Source organism: Schistocerca nitens, chromosome 5, assembly GCF_023898315.1.
Source record: "Schistocerca nitens isolate TAMUIC-IGC-003100 chromosome 5, iqSchNite1.1, whole genome shotgun sequence".
NCBI lineage: Eukaryota > Metazoa > Arthropoda > Insecta > Orthoptera > Acrididae > Schistocerca > Schistocerca nitens.
In genome coordinates, this window is record NC_064618.1 from 191,344,374 (window position 1) to 191,363,138 (window position 18,765).

The window sequence follows — 18,765 nt, forward strand, 5'->3', positions numbered from 1 at the left end:
AACAAATTTTTAGCAATGGCCCAGACAGCTTTTAATGGTATTAATTTAGTGCTTGAACAGGACTTAAAAGAATGAAGCCAAGAACCCCGACACTTAGAGGGACGTTGAATATTCATAAGCAATCCGCCACTCTGAGGCCAGTTATTAATTCTATAGGAAGCCCAGGCCATGAATTAGCAAGATCCTTAACAGCGTCCTCAACCAGCATTACTGTTACTCTCACCATTATATGTTTAAGAATTGGAAGGAAATTGTTCAACTCTTGCAAACATTTGGTGTTCCACAGGGAGCTTCTTTCGATGTCGAGAGCATGTATACTAATATCCCTATACATGAGTTTCTCGACTTAATTGACAATAACTTATGTACATTTGGTAGGTTAGAGGAAGATTATATTAAAGAATTTATGAAGTTGGTCACCGTGTTGGTGAAATGTTACCCCTATTTCAAGTCTGGGGAGGAAGTATGGCAGCAGAATGCTGTTTTTTCAATGGGCACTCCATTGGCCATCACATTAGCCAACGTTTATATGTCACACCCGGAGGAAAAATTTTTTAGTCAACACCGGCAATGCAAGTGATAAACAGAATGTGTATCGGTGATGTTATTGTCATTTATGATGGGAACTGGGACAAGCATTTAGATTCGCATATGGCCCTGAATAACCAAACACTTACTATCAGATTTTTTTTGGACTTCCCATGAGATGGTTCTTTTGTATGTTTCGATTTATTACTAACTTTGTATGAGGAGGTGACTGGATTTAACATTTACCGAAAACCAACCACCAAGGATACATTGATACATAGCACGTACATGCACCCTAGAGTCCATATATTCACGGTCTTTAGATCTATAGTTATTAAGTTACACGAAGTCTCATGTAATATGGATGATTTTAATAACGAATGGGACACAATAAAATATTTAGCTCACGCTAACGGGTATCCTACCAAGTAGATGGAAGATATCGACAAACGATTTGCAAAAAAAAGAGTAGGTATAATGGAAGTTTAGGCAGCACACTGACTGCACAGGATGCTAGAGTGAAGTATGTTAGTATTCTCTGTTATGGTATTATATCGGAGGAAGTGGGAAGGTCGCTGACGGATTTAAATATTGTTCCACCTTTCTTTATTCGTCATAATAACGGACAAATGCAGTGAATGAAGCAGGCGAAAAGGAATATAAACGTCTTGAAAATGAGATCGACAGGAAGTGCAAAATGGGCAAGCAAGGATGGCTAGAGGACAAATTAAGAATGTAGAGGCATATATCACTAGGGGTAAGATAGATACTGCCAACAGGAAAATTAAAGAGACTTTTGGAGAAAAGAGAACCACTTGTTTGAATATCAAGGACTCAGATGGAAAACCAGTTCTGCGCAAGGAGGGGAAGGCAGAAAGGTGGAAGGGGGGTATGGAGGGTCTATACAAGGGCGATGTACTTAAGAGCAATGTTGTAGAAGTGGAAGAGGACGTAGGTAAAGATGAAATGGGAGATGTGATACTGAGTGAAGAATTTGACAGGGCACTGAAATACCTAAGTCGAAAGAAGGCCCCGGGAGTACACAACATTCCATTAGAACTACTGAGACCCTTGGGAGAGCCAGCCCTGACAAAACTCTACCATGTGCTGGGTATGATGTATGAGACAGGCGATTCCAATCCCAAAGAAAGCAGGTGTTGACAGGTGAGAAAATTACCGAACTGACAAGAATTCTTCACAGGCGAATGGGAAAACTTGGAGAACATTAGTTTGGATTCCATAGAAATGTGGGAACACGTGAGACAATACTGACCCTACGACTTATCTTAGAAGATAGACTAAGGAAAGGGAAACCTACGTTTCTAACACATGTAGACTTACAGAAAGCTTTTGACAGTTTGACTGGAACACACTCTTTCAAATTCTGAAGGTGGCAGGGGTCAAATACAAGGATAGAAAGGCTATTTACAATTTGTACAGAGACCAGATGGCAGTTATAAGAGTCAAGTGGCATGAAACAGAGTCAGTGGTTAGGAAGGGAGTGAGGCAGTGTTGTAGCTTATCCCAGATGTTATTTGTGGTGTCACCGCTAGACACCACACTTGCTAGGTGGTAACTTAAATCGGCCGCGGTCCTGTAGTACATGTCGGACCCGCGTGTCGCCACTATGTAATCGCAAACCTAGCGCCACCACAGGGCAGGTCACAAGACACGGACTTGACCTCGCCCCAGTTGTACGGACGACATAGCTTGCGACTAGACCTACCAAGTATTCCTCTCATTTGCCGAGAGACAGATTAAATAGCCTTCAGCTAGTCCATCGCTACTACCTAGCAAGGCGCCATGTGTATCATTGCTAATTGCTTACTACTATGCAAGAGATGTATTTCAACAAGAACAAGACTACATTAAAGTTAAGTATATTAAAATCTCTCTTCTTTTCTTTATAGTTTTCATCCAGTCTCCTGTTTCAGAATTTACGCCCGTCTGCGTTAGTTTCGCGTGCACCTAGCCACTCATTGTGTCGAGACCTTAGGGAATCGACACAACATTATTCAATCTATACATTAAGCAAGCAGTAAAGGAAACAAAAGAAAATTTTGGAGTAGGTATTAAAATCCATGGGGAAGAAATAAAAACTTTTAGGTTTGCCGATGACACTGTAATTCTGTCAAGTGTCCTGAAAGGAGGCAATGGAATGAACATCAACAAAAGCAAAACGAGGATAATGGAATGTAGTTTAACTAAATCAAGTGATGCTGAGGGAATTACATTAGGAAATGAGACACTTAAAGTAGTAAACGAGTTTTGCTATTCGGGGAGCAAAACAACTGATGACGTAGGGAGGATATAAAAATCAGACTGGAAATGGCAAGAAAAGCGTTTCTGAAGAAGAGAAAGTTTTAACGTTCGTGTATAGATTTAAGTGTCAGAAATTCTTTTCTCAAAGTATTTGTACGGAATGTAGACATGTGTGGATGTGAAACGTGGACTATAGACAAGAAGAGAGTAGAAGCTTTCGAAATGTGGTGCTATAAAAGAATGCTGAAAATTAGATGGGTAGATCACGAAACTCTTGAGGAGGTAGTGAATAGAATTTGGGAGAAGAGGAATTTGTTGCAGAACTTGACTAGAAGTACGGATCGGTTGCCATGACATGATCCCAGGCATCAGGGGATTACCAATGTAGTATCGGAGGGCAGCGTGGAGGGTAAAAATCGTAGAGGGAGACCAAGAGATGAATACACTAAACAGATTCAGAAGAAAGTAGCTTGCAGTAGGTACTGGGAGATGAAGAAGCTTGCACAGGATAGAGTAGCATGGAGAGCTGCATCAAACCAGTCTGTGGACTGAAGACCACAACAACGGCCAACGCCTTAATCGCCGGGAGTACATGTAATCTAAACCATGTAAAGAACAGGCATTTACTGTATTAAGTGTCCGCAGTGTGACAGCCGCTACGTTGGACAAATCTGCAGATCTTTTCAGACTAGATTTATGGAACATTGTAACTTTGAGCTAAAATGAGCAATGTTTATGCACTTAAATAGTCATAAATTAGGGAATATCGAGGAGGGTCTTTCTATACTTCACGTGTATGATAAGGGCTTGACTCTATAAATGTTTTGGAAGAAATCGAGATTTTCAAATGTAGATTCAACAATACTGCCAAAGCTCTTAGGGAGCAACTTGAGCTCAAGCATGAAAATTTTCTGAGTAACTTCCGACAACGCTTTCAATAGCGAGTTACAGAGGTAGCTTACTGTCATCTCTGCTCCTGTTTCATAACTCTATCACGCCCCCTTCATTTGCACTCTGTATCTATATTAGTCCAATAACATCAGATGGACAGTTACTGTAAAAACTTATATTGCAATTTAATTTTTTTAATTTCCTGAAATGTTTTTAAAAACTTCTTTCAAATGTAATACCTTTCCATTTAACTCTTTCACAACCTGTCATTTGTTACGTTAGGACCCTTCTGCTGTCAGATGCTGATTTGGCAGTTTCGCGTCTTACATGTTTTACTTTTCAATTTCACTGCTTCACAACATGTCATCTGTTATGTTTGGTATTTCTGCAGGACTCGGATTTGGGAGGACGACGGTTCAAACCCAAGTCCGGCCATGCCGATTTATGTTTTCCGTATTTCCCTAAATCACTTCAGGCAAACGCCGGGATGGTTCCATTGAAAGGGTACGGTCGACTTCCTTCCCCGTCCTTCACTAATCCGATGGTATTGACGACCTGGCTGTTTGGTCCCATCCCCCCAGATTCCCCAGCCAACCTTTTCTGCTGTTGGATGCATATATTTGGCATTTTGTTTGTTAAATATTTTACCTTTTAATTTCACTGATTTACAAACAGTTATATGATATGTTTTGACTTTTCTGCTATTAGATACAGATTTTGACAATTGGGAGTATTTCGACCTTTGGCTTATGCCATTATTTGTTTTAGCATTCCATGGCAGTTGTGTGTTGCTTTTATTCCGTTATCAGTCATGTAGTTTTTTTCTAATTTGTTTGTTAAGGCGAAAATCTCTCGTAATGGATCGCCACTAGTTTCGTTTATTACCTATACGGCTTCTGAACTTTTTCGGTATTCGTACTTGCTTGTATCTTAGTACCTCTTTATGCCGTGTTATGCTCCCCCTTCACAGTTTTTACGACGAATACGGTCCGCAGCTTAATTGGTCAGTCAGCTTGCCGTAACCGTACGGGTCACACAGGGGCGTTGTAAGAGCGTATGGTAAATGTTGGCCTCGAATGTAGGCGTTTTCGCGCGGTTCGTCATATCAGGTTTAAGCTGTTGCGCAGGATTGTTATTTAGTTTAACACTGGCTTAACTCCTGACTTCCACCTAATGTCCTACGGTTGCCTTATAGTTCTCGCAGGCAATTTTTGGAAAATAGGAATTTTCACAGACCGTGATTGAAAGTTCGACTTCTATGAAGTAATGGAATGTTACCTGAGGTCTATAGGTTTGCCTGATAGTTATTAGAACATGGACATGACGTCCTACTACTGCTAGGTAGGCTATTGTTGGATTATGTTACCTGCTTTCTAGTTTCTAAATGTCAGTCTTTAAGTTCTTAACTGATTAATGGAGTGGTTTACAACGGTTTTACTTCAGATTTCAGACACAACTGTAGATGGGGCTAAGACCCCGAAACCGTGGTAGTCTATAGCAATTTATGCCGTGCAAGACTGCAATCAATAAAGTATTTTACAAATATGGAGGATTTGTTTACCATAAAGAAGTAGCAGAGCGGTTGTGAATGTCCCACATATAAGAATTTACCTTTTTTGTGTCTTTGTCCTGACACCTATAAGGCGTAGTTCCTAGCGGCCCTTGACCAAGTAAGTAGATTCTAAATGTTCAAGAGGAATAGAATCCTCTCTGTTATACATCATTTGCTCTGGATATTGAACTGTATATTTCGTCATTGGATCTTTGTTTGGAAATTTGTGGTAAGTTCATATGGGGCCAAACTGCTGAGCTCATCGGTCCGTAGGCTTACACACTGTTTAATCTAAGTGAAACTAACTTAAGCTAAGGAAAACACACACAACCATGTAATGGAAGACTCGAAACTCCGACGGGGGCAGCCGCAAGAACCGTGGCAAGGCGCCTGAGATCGCACTGCTACCTCGCGCATGATCTGGGTGAAATAAAGACACTGGAGACGCGGGGGGGGGAGGAATTAAAATGGGCCATTATTCGTGAATTCTTTTCCGAATTAAGGGTATACAGAACGCTCTATGCTTACAATGTTAAATTGAGCTAAAAGTTAGGAACATTTTCTCATTTGTTATTTGGACGATACTGTTGATTTCTTCACAGAACGCAGAGATATGTTCTGCTTTTATGCTGAATTATTAATTTTGAAAAAATACTGTATAGTTTTTCAGATATTTTATTTTTTGTAAATGTTAAAAGAAGTTATACATTTATCAAGTATTTTAAAATTTACATCCATTAATACAAAATAATTCCACATAACTTTTAATTCAGATATATTAGAAGGTCTTAAGGAACCACTACAGAAAATTTCATCTTTCTACTATAAATAGGCCCTGAGAAAATGTACCTTATACATAAAAAAACTAATGTTACGGGAAATTAGCTTCAAAGTTTTTACTTCACTACAAGGCTGCTCCATAGCTCGTATCATCAGAATCGTCCAACAGCTTCCTCTTGATGGCTCTGCTATGCTGTCAAGCCATCTTTGAATATACTTTTATGGCATTATCTGAAGACCTGAGTCGTTCCTTGTCCAAACAAAGCATAGCTGCGGCAGTTCGTAGTCCAACACAGAGCCCCAACTTCTGCAGAACTTTATTATATTGCCCTGATTGAATGATGAAACAGCATCATAAACGCCAAAGTGAAGTGTGTTTATACCCACAAACACAGTTTTAGGTAGTCTATTCCATATCACATGGTTCACACACTCATTTGGATTTTGAGTCCGGCCATGAAGACATTTCTTTAGTAGACTAATATCTGAGAGGTCTCGGAATATTGGTTTTATTTCATCCATTATGGCAGGTGGCAGGTGATGAGGGTGATTGTATTGTTTCTTAGTTACCTTGCCTCTGTTGTACTTGCACCAGCTATCGTCTCCTTTTGGACATAGCCCATGTTGGGGATTCTCATTGTTTGAAGCTGTATGAAAAAACAGAGCCCAGACTGCTCTTCTCATTAATTCTGCATCTGCTGTATTCTTATTGCTAGACCATATCACTTCTGAATATGATCTATTGTAGCATCTGTCAGTCCATTTTTCCCATCTAAAGTTTTTTCATCGCTCAATTTCTTGCCTTTCATGCTAACCTTGAGCCGTCGAAGTCTTGACCCCATCCTTTTCTGAACATTTCCAGTTTGGAAATTTTCACATCGTTACCATAGGGTCTCAGTTCCTCAATTTCTTTGAAAGCCTTTGAGTCACCATCTCCAAGATAAAGCAACTTCCATACCACCACTTGACCCATAGTAATTTGCCATGCACTCCTCTTCATGTTTAGTTTTCATTTTCTCCTTGCATCTGCAATGCTTGGAAAGTATTGCCACATCAATTACCTTATCAGTGTCCACATTTGTAGCTGTTACTACACCATTCAGAGATGTGTGGCCTCTCTTCTGCCAGCTTCCATAAAAAGCTATGGACAAGTCCCTGCTATTATTATTTTCAACAACTGCTTCCTCAACAGCATCTTTCATGTTTTCCTGTGCGACATCTTCTACAGCAGATCCTATTGCAATTATGTGTTTGTTAAATTTTGAAGGTGGAGGAGGGAGGTTCATCACACCACACAACATGGCACCTGCAGCCCTGCCCTTTCCTATACACCGTAAACCATAAAGCAGTCTAATGTTTATATAGTATAGTTTACCTGTATCCGCAGTAACAGGTGAGGAATTGAAGAAAGTAACACTGTGTTTGCAATAACTGCACATCAACTCTAATTCACAAGCAAGTCCTACATGTAAGTTTGTTTTCAATGAAACACCACATTTTCCAAATTGTTTGCAGCACACATTGTTCTCCAAAACGTCTGATAATAAAGAGACGTTAATTACCTCATATTTTGTAGTCCCAGCATTTAGTTTCTTGTATTCTTCTTCAATTCCAGCTAGTTTTCTTCTTGAAGCACTTTCCGGTGTAGTGGCAGCAGCATCACTCAATGTATCACTACCAGTGTTGAGGTTAGTCGCTACTGGGACATCAGATACTGATGAAGATGAATCAGGCGAATTTTTAGTACACTTTACTTTCTTGCGCCAATGTACACGCTTTCTAAATACCTTCAGACTAGGTCTTGGAATGTTGAAGGAAAGAAAGCTCAATGACTTCTCCGCATACGACTTTCACAACAATGACATGGATGTACTCACAAAGGAAACAATACAAATGGTGCTGAATCTATTGTCAACTGTCTACCAGTGTAGCCAACAGAAAAGCTAACTCTCTTGTGCTCAATTATATCTCTGCCAAGGCTGTCTATATCAGGTATATTTCGCGTCTCATATACAAGGTGCGGAGCATCGTGTGTCGAAATTATTTTAAAAAATTATTTAAAATAATTCTGTTCACGTCATCCAAATATTTTATACATAGTATTAAATGGGAGAGTATAAATTTTTCGAAAATGCATTTATCCAAAAATCGATTTTTTCATCGAAAAACTCATTCCGTATACCCTTAAGGCTACCTTGCATGGTTTTACTAATTTTTTCTGCTAATAGTGCCTGGTTTGTTAGCGAGCAAAATTCCCTATACTAAAAGTTTTTCCTGTATTTTTAGTTATTACTGGCTTGTAGTCGGTTATTGGAAATTCACAAATTTTGAAAAGGATGGTTATCTAAAATTCATTGATTGTATTATTTTAAAAGGAGACTTTGTAGCTACTATTTTTTTAAAGACACTTACATTTTCTTAAAGTGTTTGTTAAATGGGTGGGTTTACCCGTGTTCATGTAATTTTATGTTTACTTTTTAAGATGTGTTTTGTAAGATAAGTTTTATAAGTGACCATTGCTTTCGTAACTTGACGAATGTGTACTGTGGCTCTTCCAGACTAGTGTGTGACACTTGGTATGTGTCTTGTCTCCCGAGGTGCCAGCAGGGATCGGCTTGATTGTTGATAATTGTGCATTTGCACTTTAATAGTATAGTAATGGAACTATTATATTGTTCGAATTTTAATCTGCAGCCGCAGATGAAATAAATTGTGTTGTTATTACAAATGATGTTCAGTATCCGTTGCTCAATCTGTCTGCTCCCTAAACAACCACTGACGGCTGGCTGATATCAATATCTGTTTTAATTGTTCCTGTTTCTAATGAGAATGTTGTTAATGAGAATTTTGTCTGTACTGAGACAATGTACTTCGTTTGATGGGAAGTGTTGTCTTCGACCGACGAGTTCAAATGACAGGCCTGAGTAGATGTGGCATCGAATCTTTCTGTGGAGAAATATGTGTAAACCTATGTTTACTTACTTTTTTACTTACTGTACTGCTGTCACTTGGCCTGAAATTTTTCCATTCATCTGCAAAGATAAGAAACTGCTGCCATAGTCTTACACAACCGCTGTAGGGATTACGCTACTCAGTTACTTTACTTGATGTTCACTTAATCATTGTCTTCCTCTACATTTCTGGTGTGGTATCTGAGCGAACAGGACAGAGTCCGCCATCACTCTAGATTAGTGGTTCCCAACCTGTGGTCCGCGGACCCCCAGGGGTTCGCGAGCTATGCCAGAGGGGTCCGCAAGATGCTATTAGAATAAAAAATACATTAAATATATTTGGTATGTTAAAACATTTTTTTGTTTTGGCTGCTTCCTGTATGAGCAGAGCTTTAGCGAACATTAACTTCTTCGTCTAGCAACTTCCTAGAGGCAACTGACACTAGCACAGTCTACCGCAAAACTAGAATTAGATACAGGCAAATAGTTAATAACAATGATGCCTAAATTGGAAAAGTTTTAAGCTCAATGGTCTGTCTGCTCATTGTCGGTGTTACTTATGTCCCTCAGTCGGACTTCGATTTCCTGCGCCGCAATCGGACCGTCAGCGCAGGGAATCGACGACCGACTGAGGGACGTACCACCGACAATGAGTAGACAGATCATTCCATCAGAACCATCTCATAATGGCGGGAAGGTTATTCACCGAAATATCGTGGGACTTTAACGATCGCATCCGGTTGGACATCCAAGAGCCCAGGAAACTCTCTCACGGTTTTTTTAAATTTCTAATTATCATATTAAATGGAGTCTGGTTCGGAACAACAGTATCTCCCATTAGATAGATGAGCTGTTAAGTAAACTAGAAACACTGACATTAACAATGAGTACCGTTCTATAAAGGTAAAAGCAGACTAAACCAGAATTAATGGCGTGATGAGCGAATTCATCTACCCACATAAACGAAATTTCTCTTTCTCAGCAAGAAATCAAGCGCATTTAGGATGAATCGTCTACCCCACAAGTGAATTTAATACAAAATATTAATGAAACGGGACACGCTCAGGATATGTAGTCAGTGGTGCAAGCCAACTTAATTACAGAAATCAATGTAATTTCTCTTATTCAGTAAGACACAACAAATTCACGAGATCAAAATTCAAACTAAACTGCTGGACGAATTACAAAACCTATCTATTGAGCAAGAGAAGCTCTTAACAGAGCAGTTCAATCGACATCAAGAAACGACGAAAAAAGAAAGAACCGATTGATTAAAAGCCAAGGAATGATAGTTTGACCAAACAATCGAGAATAAGATTTACCACTGGGAACAAGAGTTCCAAATACGGAGTGAACAGGCATTCCAGTTATTTATGAAGGAACCCAACAAGTATGTCGGTAACAATCCCTGGCGAATTAACACCAACATCTGCCCAGATAACCTGTGTTAAGAAATTCGTCAACAATGAAATAAAACAGTGGCGAGGAGCTGTAGTAAAAGAAGTTAGTACAGTTAAGAGTCATAGAGGAAGTTAATTAAATAATTGAGAGCAAAGACTCATTTTTTTCAGTAAACGATATTTCTGCACCAGCCTGTACTTCTGTGCCGAGTGCTGGGCCGAAAACAGACCAGCGCCCGAACGTTGCTATTCCTAATGTATTGTTTGGTTTAGGACCCACTGCATTCATTTCACATGAAATTCTGGAGGAAACCATGATCTGATATCAACAACTGAAAGTGTTATCTCCAGCAAAGAAGTCAACCCAAACGGTTCCATTCATTCAATCAGTTACTTGCATATTACTGCTCTTATAAAGTGATATTAAAAAATTAAAGTTTGTGAGTGGGTTTATGCAAAATGGCACAGCACTCTGGGCCACAGAGGCTGCATACACATGTAAAATCTGCGAAGATTTTGATAGCTCTTTTCTCCTAATATTATTCGTAGGGTGTTAGGAAAAGCTTGCAGAAGGAAGTATTTAACGAATAACGTTTCAACGAATGGCAAGGAAGTGTCTCCTGGTACATAGAAAAATATGTGAATAAAACGAAATACTATAATGACATGGTAACGGCTACCTACGTGTTTCGAATTTTAAAATCCAAGTTACCTGTCACGACCTGAGAAAAGCTATTAAATCCACCGGATGAGGATCCGAATTCTTTCTTCTCTAAAGATAACATTAATTTGATACATGGTAATGAGAAGGCAGCACACAGTGCACAGCTTCAGTATTCAAACAACAATGGGCGATCACGCAGTGTCAAAAAGCAACATTTCCACTTATCGGAAACTGTCGCAGCAGACATGAGCAGCATGGATCTGGTAAGAGGTCAAGGTCGTGTAGTCACAGTCTCTAGTGTCACACTAGAAACGGAAACCATGACGACCGGATGGGCATGATTCCAGTCGTCATTTTTGACAGCCAAACCAATAGTGGCACAATCTCCATTCTGGCAGGCGAGAAAATTGGTTATGTAGCTGCTAGTGTGGAAGAACTGTCGGTATGGTTCACACTGCAGACATTCATACAAAATCAAGAAACTAAAGGAGACCGAAAGGAACTCTACTGGTTCGTTCTTGCCAGACTGTAGGCCCATGGAACACGGTTTACGTCTGTTTTACGAATGGGATGGGCATTACTGAAAATAACACTCAGTGATTTAATAGTTACCATATCAGTGCCGTATCGGCCAGACTGTTTCGCAGAATCAATGTGCGTGAACAAGTTCTGACGCTTAGAGTAAGAGAACTCATGATTCTTGTTGCATTTAGCCCTAGATCTATGCCCATTTAGATACAGTACTTGCTGCAGAAACGAAGTGTGAGCATTTTTGGACTGTCTAACAATCGAATGCATAGCAGGCTTTGATATTTTGTACCATCCATACTGTCTAGGCTTACATATAATGTAACGTAAAGAGGAAAGACATTTAATATTTACCTATACTTCCTGTTATATAGTACTAAGTGTTTTTCACTCTTGTTGAAGAAAGAAGACCAGTTAAAGTGATCTAACTTAAATATGTAAGCAGATGCGACTATCATTTATCGCCTACCATAATTTTTGTGTTGTACAAATGTAAATATTTTCTGTATGTAGATATTATATTTGCATGTTCCATGTAAATGTAGCAATTCACATAGGTAGACAAGGTAATTACAGCACTTCACACAGTCATGCAATCTTCTGTAATATCTTTTATTCCTGTAGGAAAATTTTGTGAAAATCAGTACTTTTTATTATTGTTGTTGTTGTTATTATTATTATGCTCAGCTACGAGAACTATAGAACACACCACTTTCAACATTTCTAAATACAGGGTGTTTATAAGTGAATATCCGGGTTTTAATGCTTTATAATATTTATTACATTAAACTCAAATGAAAGAGCAACTCAAACAGTTTTACCAAGAACCTTATAAATGTTCATTGTGAGCACGGGCATAGCGAAGTACTCGATTGGTTGAACTTCACTATACCCAAGCGTTGGATAGGCTGCAAGGGACCCAATGACAGGGCTAGCTTTGCATGGTCTCCACGTTTACCCGCCCTCCCTGAATTAAGAAACGGGATTGAAGCAGCTGTTGCTACAATCACTGAAGACACACTTATCATCGTTTGAGAAGAACTCGACTATAGACTTGATTTGTGACGTGTGACAAATGGTGCTCACATTGAACATTTACAAGGTTCTTGGTAAAACTGTTAGAGTTGCTCTTTCATTTGAGATATCATTTATAACTGTGTGTTCAATATAATAAATATTATAAATCGTTAAAACCCCTATATTCATTTATAAACACCCTGTGCGATGTGTAATGAAGGACAAACGAATATACAAGAATACTACAGTCTGAGCTGAATGTGCGTGATCTTAAGTGATTTTTCGTGATTTTGTTTTCACTCACCGGGAGATGTTAACATTACCAGTGAACCTCTGCTCTTTACTTTAGACTGACGTTCTACACTCATAAGAGATTTAATTCATGTACAAGTAAGAGGCATTGTAAACTCAACCCTTCAGTGATTTACATCATCCTTCTGTGTCCAGAGACTAACGTGCAACGATAAGAAACAGTTAGTATGGCCTTTCAAAATCCCTGTGGGAATTCCATTTCTAAATTATTTTGTTCAATGTACGCTTATTCAGTGTCTGCCACAACGTATCTTGGTGTTTGTATCTGACTGAAGATGGTAGAATCCGGCATTGTTTTAGGTTATTACTAGATGAAGAATACATTTGATCTTAACTGCTATATTAATTCTCCGGTTTTGGAAAATGCCATTTAGCCATACAGGGCATGCTTTTAACACGGATACATTCACAAAATTGGCCATTTTGGAAACACCTCTACTCCTGGCTCGGAAGACCATACCATTTCAGATGTCAGCTAAATCGGTTAGTTTCCACATTACGACAAAGACTGCACTGTATTCTGCAACCCCCGACACACTTTTCATACCTTCTACTGCTAGTATTGCCACCTACCTTTTGTGGGTGGTTATTGCACGCTGACGTCGAACATAGGCAGTGGTTGGTTGGTTGGTTTTGGGGAAAGAGACCAAACAGCGAGGTCATCGGTCTCATCGGATTAGGGAAGGAAGTCGGCCGTGCCCTTTCAGAGGAACCATCCCGGCATTTGCCTGGAGCGATTTAGGAAAATCACGGAAAACCTAAATCAGGATGGCCGGACGCGGGATTGAACCGTCGTCCTCCCGAATGCGAGTCCAGTGTGCTAACCACTGCGCCACCTCGCTCGGTCATAGGCAGTGCTCATTAATCTGACTGAACAGTGTAGTCTACGGTGATGTAACTATTCAAGTCTTAGATGCTTAATTCAAATTAACTTTTTTTGAGCGATTAGTCTTTTGAATCGTTTGACGTGGTCTGCAACGAATTCCTCTCGTGTGCCATCATTTTCATCTCAGAGTAGCACTCGCACCTTAAGGCTTCAATTATTCCCTAGATTATTGCAAACTCTGTCTTCCCCTACAATTTTTAATCTCTGTAGTTGCAGGCAGTACCACGGAAGCTATTTCCGGATGTCTTAACAGGTGTTCAATCATTCTTCTTTTCTGTGTTTCATTAAACTCCTCTCCTCTCCGATTCTGCCGAGAACCTCCTCATTCCTTACCACCTAATTTTCAATGTTGTTCTGCAGCAACACGTCTCAAATACTTCGATTCGCTTCTGTTCCAGTTTTCCCACAGTCCACGTTTCTCTACCGTATACTGCTGTGCTCCAAACGTACATTCTCAGAAATTTATTCCTCAAATTAAGCCCTATGTTTGATTCAAGTAGACTTCTCTAAGACAGGAACGCCCTTTTTGCAAATGCTTTTTCTTATGTCATCCTTGATCCTTACTCCAGCGATTATTTCGCTGCACAATTCCTTGACTTCGTATGCTTCATGATTCCAATAGCTGATGTTAAATTTCTAGATCATCTCATTTAACATACTTCTCCTTACGTTCGTCTTTCCTAGGTTTACTCTCAGATAATTTTCTGTATCCATTAAACTGTGCATTCCATGGAAGAGGATGCGCAATTCATCTTCACTCTCACTGAGGGCAGCAATGTCATCAGCGAACCTTAGCATTGACAACCTTTGTCCCTAAATTTTAATCCCGTACTTGAATCTTCCTTTTATTTACGTCATTGCTACTTTGATCTGTAGATGGAACAGTAGTGGCGAAAGATGACATCCCTGTCTTACTCCATTTTTAATACCTGCACTTACTTCTTGGTCTTCTAGTCTTATTGTTCCCTCTTTGTTCTTGTACACATTGTATATTTGAAGGCCCTGCATCATTTTACATAGTCGAAGACATAATGGTAGTTGGAGCTATAGGCATGGGACATCATATTTCGTAAATTGTTAGGGAATTAAGCATTTCGAGATCCACAGTCTCAAAAGTGTGTCGATAATATCAAATTTCCGGCATTACTTCTAAGCACGGACAACATTTTGTCCGATAACCTTCACTGTACGAGTAAGAGCAGCGGAGGCTGCATACAGCACTCTGTGCTACTAGAGAAACAACAGTGCGTGAAATAAACACAGAAATCAATGTGGGACGTACCACGATCATCTCCATTGGTACCGTGCGGCGAAATCTGGCGTTAACGGGCTGTAGTAGCAAACAACCGACGCGAGTGCCTTTACTAACAGCACTACATCGCCTGCAGCGCCATTCCTGGGCTCGTGACAATACCGGTTTGGCCCTAGACGACTGGAAAACCGTAGCCTTGTCAGATGAGCCCCGATTTCATTTGGTAAGAGCTGATGGTAGCGTTCGAATGTGGCACAGAATCCACAAGGTCATGGTCCCAGTTTGCTAACAAGGAACTGCGAAAGCTGGTGGTGCCTCCACAATGGTGTTCGCATGGAATGAACTGGGTCCTCTAATCCAGCTGATTTAGTCACTTACTGGAAATGGCTATGTTCGGCTACTTTGAAGATCATTAGCATTCATGAACTTCATTTTCCCAAGCATCGATGTCAATGGGGCAAAATTGCTTCCGACTGGTTTGAAAAACATTCTAGGCAACTCGATCGAATGATTGGCCTCCAGATGGTCGCACATGATTCCCATGGAACATTTATGAGACATAATGGAAAGTTTAGTTCGTGCACAAAATCCTGTACCGGCAACACTTCCGCAATTATAGACGGCTATACAGACAGAATGGCTCAATATTTCTGCAAGAGATTTCCAGTGACTTGTCGGGTTCCACGCTACCTCAAGTTTCTGCTCTATTCCGGGCGAAAGGCTTCTCGACCCATTACTAGGAGTTGCCCCATGACCTTCGGTAACCCAGTGTAGTACACGTCTTCCCCTACAGTTTACCTGTACTTGTCACAGTATTCCAAACATTCTGCACCATTTTACATCCTTGAAAGCTTTTTCCAGGTCGACAAATCGTATGAAAGTGTCTTGAATTTTCTTGTGTCTTGCTTCCATTATCAATGACAAAGTCAGATCCGCTTCTCAGGACGCCGTTACCTTTTCGAAAGCTAAATTGATCATCATCTAACCGATCCTCAGCTTTCTTTACCATTCTCCTGTACTTTATTCTTGTCATCAATTTGGATGCATGAGCTGCTAAACACAGTGCGTGGTAACTCCCGCACTGCCATCTTCCGAATTGTGCGGCTGATTTTTTTTCCGAAAGTGTAGTGGTGTATTTCCAGTCTCATCCATTCTACACAACAACGTGAATACTCATTTTGTAGTCCCTCAATTATTTTAGAAATTCCGATGGAATATTGCCTATCCCTTCCGCCTTATTTGATCTTAAGTCCCCCAAAGCTTTTTTTTTTTTAAATTCTGACTCTAATACTGGATCCTCTATCTCTTCCCTATCGACTCCTGTTGCATCTTCTGTCACGCCATCACACAAATCGATTTCCACATATCCACTCCCTCCTCTGCATTTAACTATGGAATTTTCATTGTACTCTGTGTGTTACCGCTCTTGTTTACGATTTCACAGAATGCTATTTTCACTTTCCTGTATTATGAGGCAGTCCTTCCGCCAATCAACTATTTTTCTATTTCTTCACATTTTTCTTGCAACCATTTCTGTTAGCTTCACTGCTGGTCCTGCTTGTTTCAATCCTAAGCGACTTGTGTCTCTGTATTGCTGAACTTCCCTGAACATTTTGTACTTCCTTCTTTCGTAGATCAGCTGAAGCATTTCTTGCGTTACCTATGGTTTTCTCGCAGTTACCTTACTTTTACCTATATTTTTCATTCCATCTTCTGTGAATCCCCTTTTTAGGAATGTCCATCCCTCTTATACTGAACTGCCTGCTGAGTTATTCATTATCACCGTATCTATAGCCTCAGAGAACTTCAAGTATCTCTCTTGATACCTTACTATTTCCATACCCCACTTCTTTGCATATTGTTTCTTTATTACTAGTCTCTTAAGCTTAGCCTATTCTTCATCATTACTAAATTAGGTCTTGAGTTTTATCTGCCCATGGGTACGCCTTATATTCCACCATCTACCACCACCTTCAGGCTTCTGGCTTTCGACGCCCCGACTCGCAGAACGTTATCCTTTCGTTGGTTATTCAATCTTTTTGTCACAGTCGCCTCTCCCTTGGCAATCTCCTGCATACCATTCGAAGGGAAACTACTACGGAATCTTTTTCCAAAGGAGAGATTTTCAAGACACATTTTTAATTATAGGCCATACGTCATGTGTGTATACATTTCGAGTCTTTAATGCCGTTGATGCCATTGTCTTCTGCATTCTCATGCCGTTGATCTTTGTTGATTTCCGTCTTTTTGCGGGAAGCGTCCCATTCATAAGGGCAAGACAGTGCGCTGAACCTCTGTCCACTACTTCACTCTCTTCGACAAGGCCGTTGGCTGAATGAGGGTGACTTCTTCTGCCGGAAGTCTTCTGCCGCCATTACTGATTATTTTTATGAAAATTTTAGGCAGTGGTGTGGTTCAAACCCGGGACCAAGGATAGTTTGGTCGCTACTCAAAAGCGTTAAAACGAGACCACGGGTGCTATTGGAAACGAACATTAGCATTGAGTACTTATTGCAATGGAAAGATCTTGTTTAATTTTTGCATAAGTAACAGGAATCGTAAGGACTTTATTTCTATCATTCTACTTGAATGTCATATTATCTTCGTAACACACGGACACTACAACTGTCAGTGCAGTTCGAAATTTATTTTATACTGGCTGGGGTATGCAGCGTTGCCTGGGTTTTCATTTATGTCTATGCCCGAGACTTCATGTACATGGACTATCTATGACCTTTTCGCATACAATATTTGAAGTAGTAAGACTGCAAACACGAACGAAGACCTTGCTTGCTTCCCAACATGAGACAGAGCCATTTAGAGGTGGCCGTGCGAAAAGCAACAGACACTAACGTTTGCGTCCGCCACAATTCAATGTGTGGCGTTGTGCTTTGTTTACGGTCATGGCATAACACAAACTGACTAGCAATAGTATACGTTTAAATCGCAGTTTAAAACTGTTAGGAATAAGAGGGATTCGGGTTAAAAAAATTTACTTGCTGCACCACATCCACTTCTATAATGCTATGTAGGAGACAAGTAACTGTAAGTCTCTGTATGTCAAGGGTTGTGAGGAGTGAGATAATGCATGACGCTCTCAATCAGAAATACCTCATGCCTCGGTTTCGGAAAGGGTTTCCAAAGGTAGAGTTAAACCCTGATGTGTTTGAGCAGCAACAAGACGCGCCTCACGATCTTAGGTGGTTTCATAAAACTCTTTTAGCCGTTCTGGTGTATTCAGAAAGACTCGACCGTTTTCTACGCACATTTAATCGTAAGCAAAACGAAATTACAATCTCATGATAGACACCCAAATAACAAAACAATCCTAAAAAATCGTTTTTACCGGCAAAGAATTTAATATACAAAGCAAAAGCAAAAAAAAAAAAATCCATATACTGTAGCGAAGTAAATTCTATGTTAGTTTGAATTCATAAATATAAGATTGTGTCGCTTAATTCTGCTACTGACGTAAACGTACGAAAATACATCTATACCTGAATAGTAATAATAATAATAATAAACCCCGTGGAGGCCCGGGAAAAGAATAGGCCTCCGGTATGTTCTGCCAGTCGTAAAAGACGACGAAAAGAACAAACCACTAATAGAGCTAACCCCCCCTTTAGTGTGATTAGTTGGTTCAGGACGAACTAAAGAAGCCTCGGACAAGCACCGTCCTGGTCGGGGACGACGCTTGAACCCTATACCCGCCCACAATGGTAACGACACTGCTAGCCAACTG

The 18,765-nt window shown here is 40.1% G+C and overlaps 1 protein-coding gene across 2 annotated transcripts in view; it reads right to left on the minus strand.

The window, feature by feature from the left end:
- LOC126259461 (B-cell receptor CD22-like) overlaps positions 1 to 18,765 on the minus strand; it is a 158,845-nt gene that overhangs the window by 70,068 nt on the left and 70,012 nt on the right. The gene's annotated exons all lie outside the window — the stretch shown is intronic.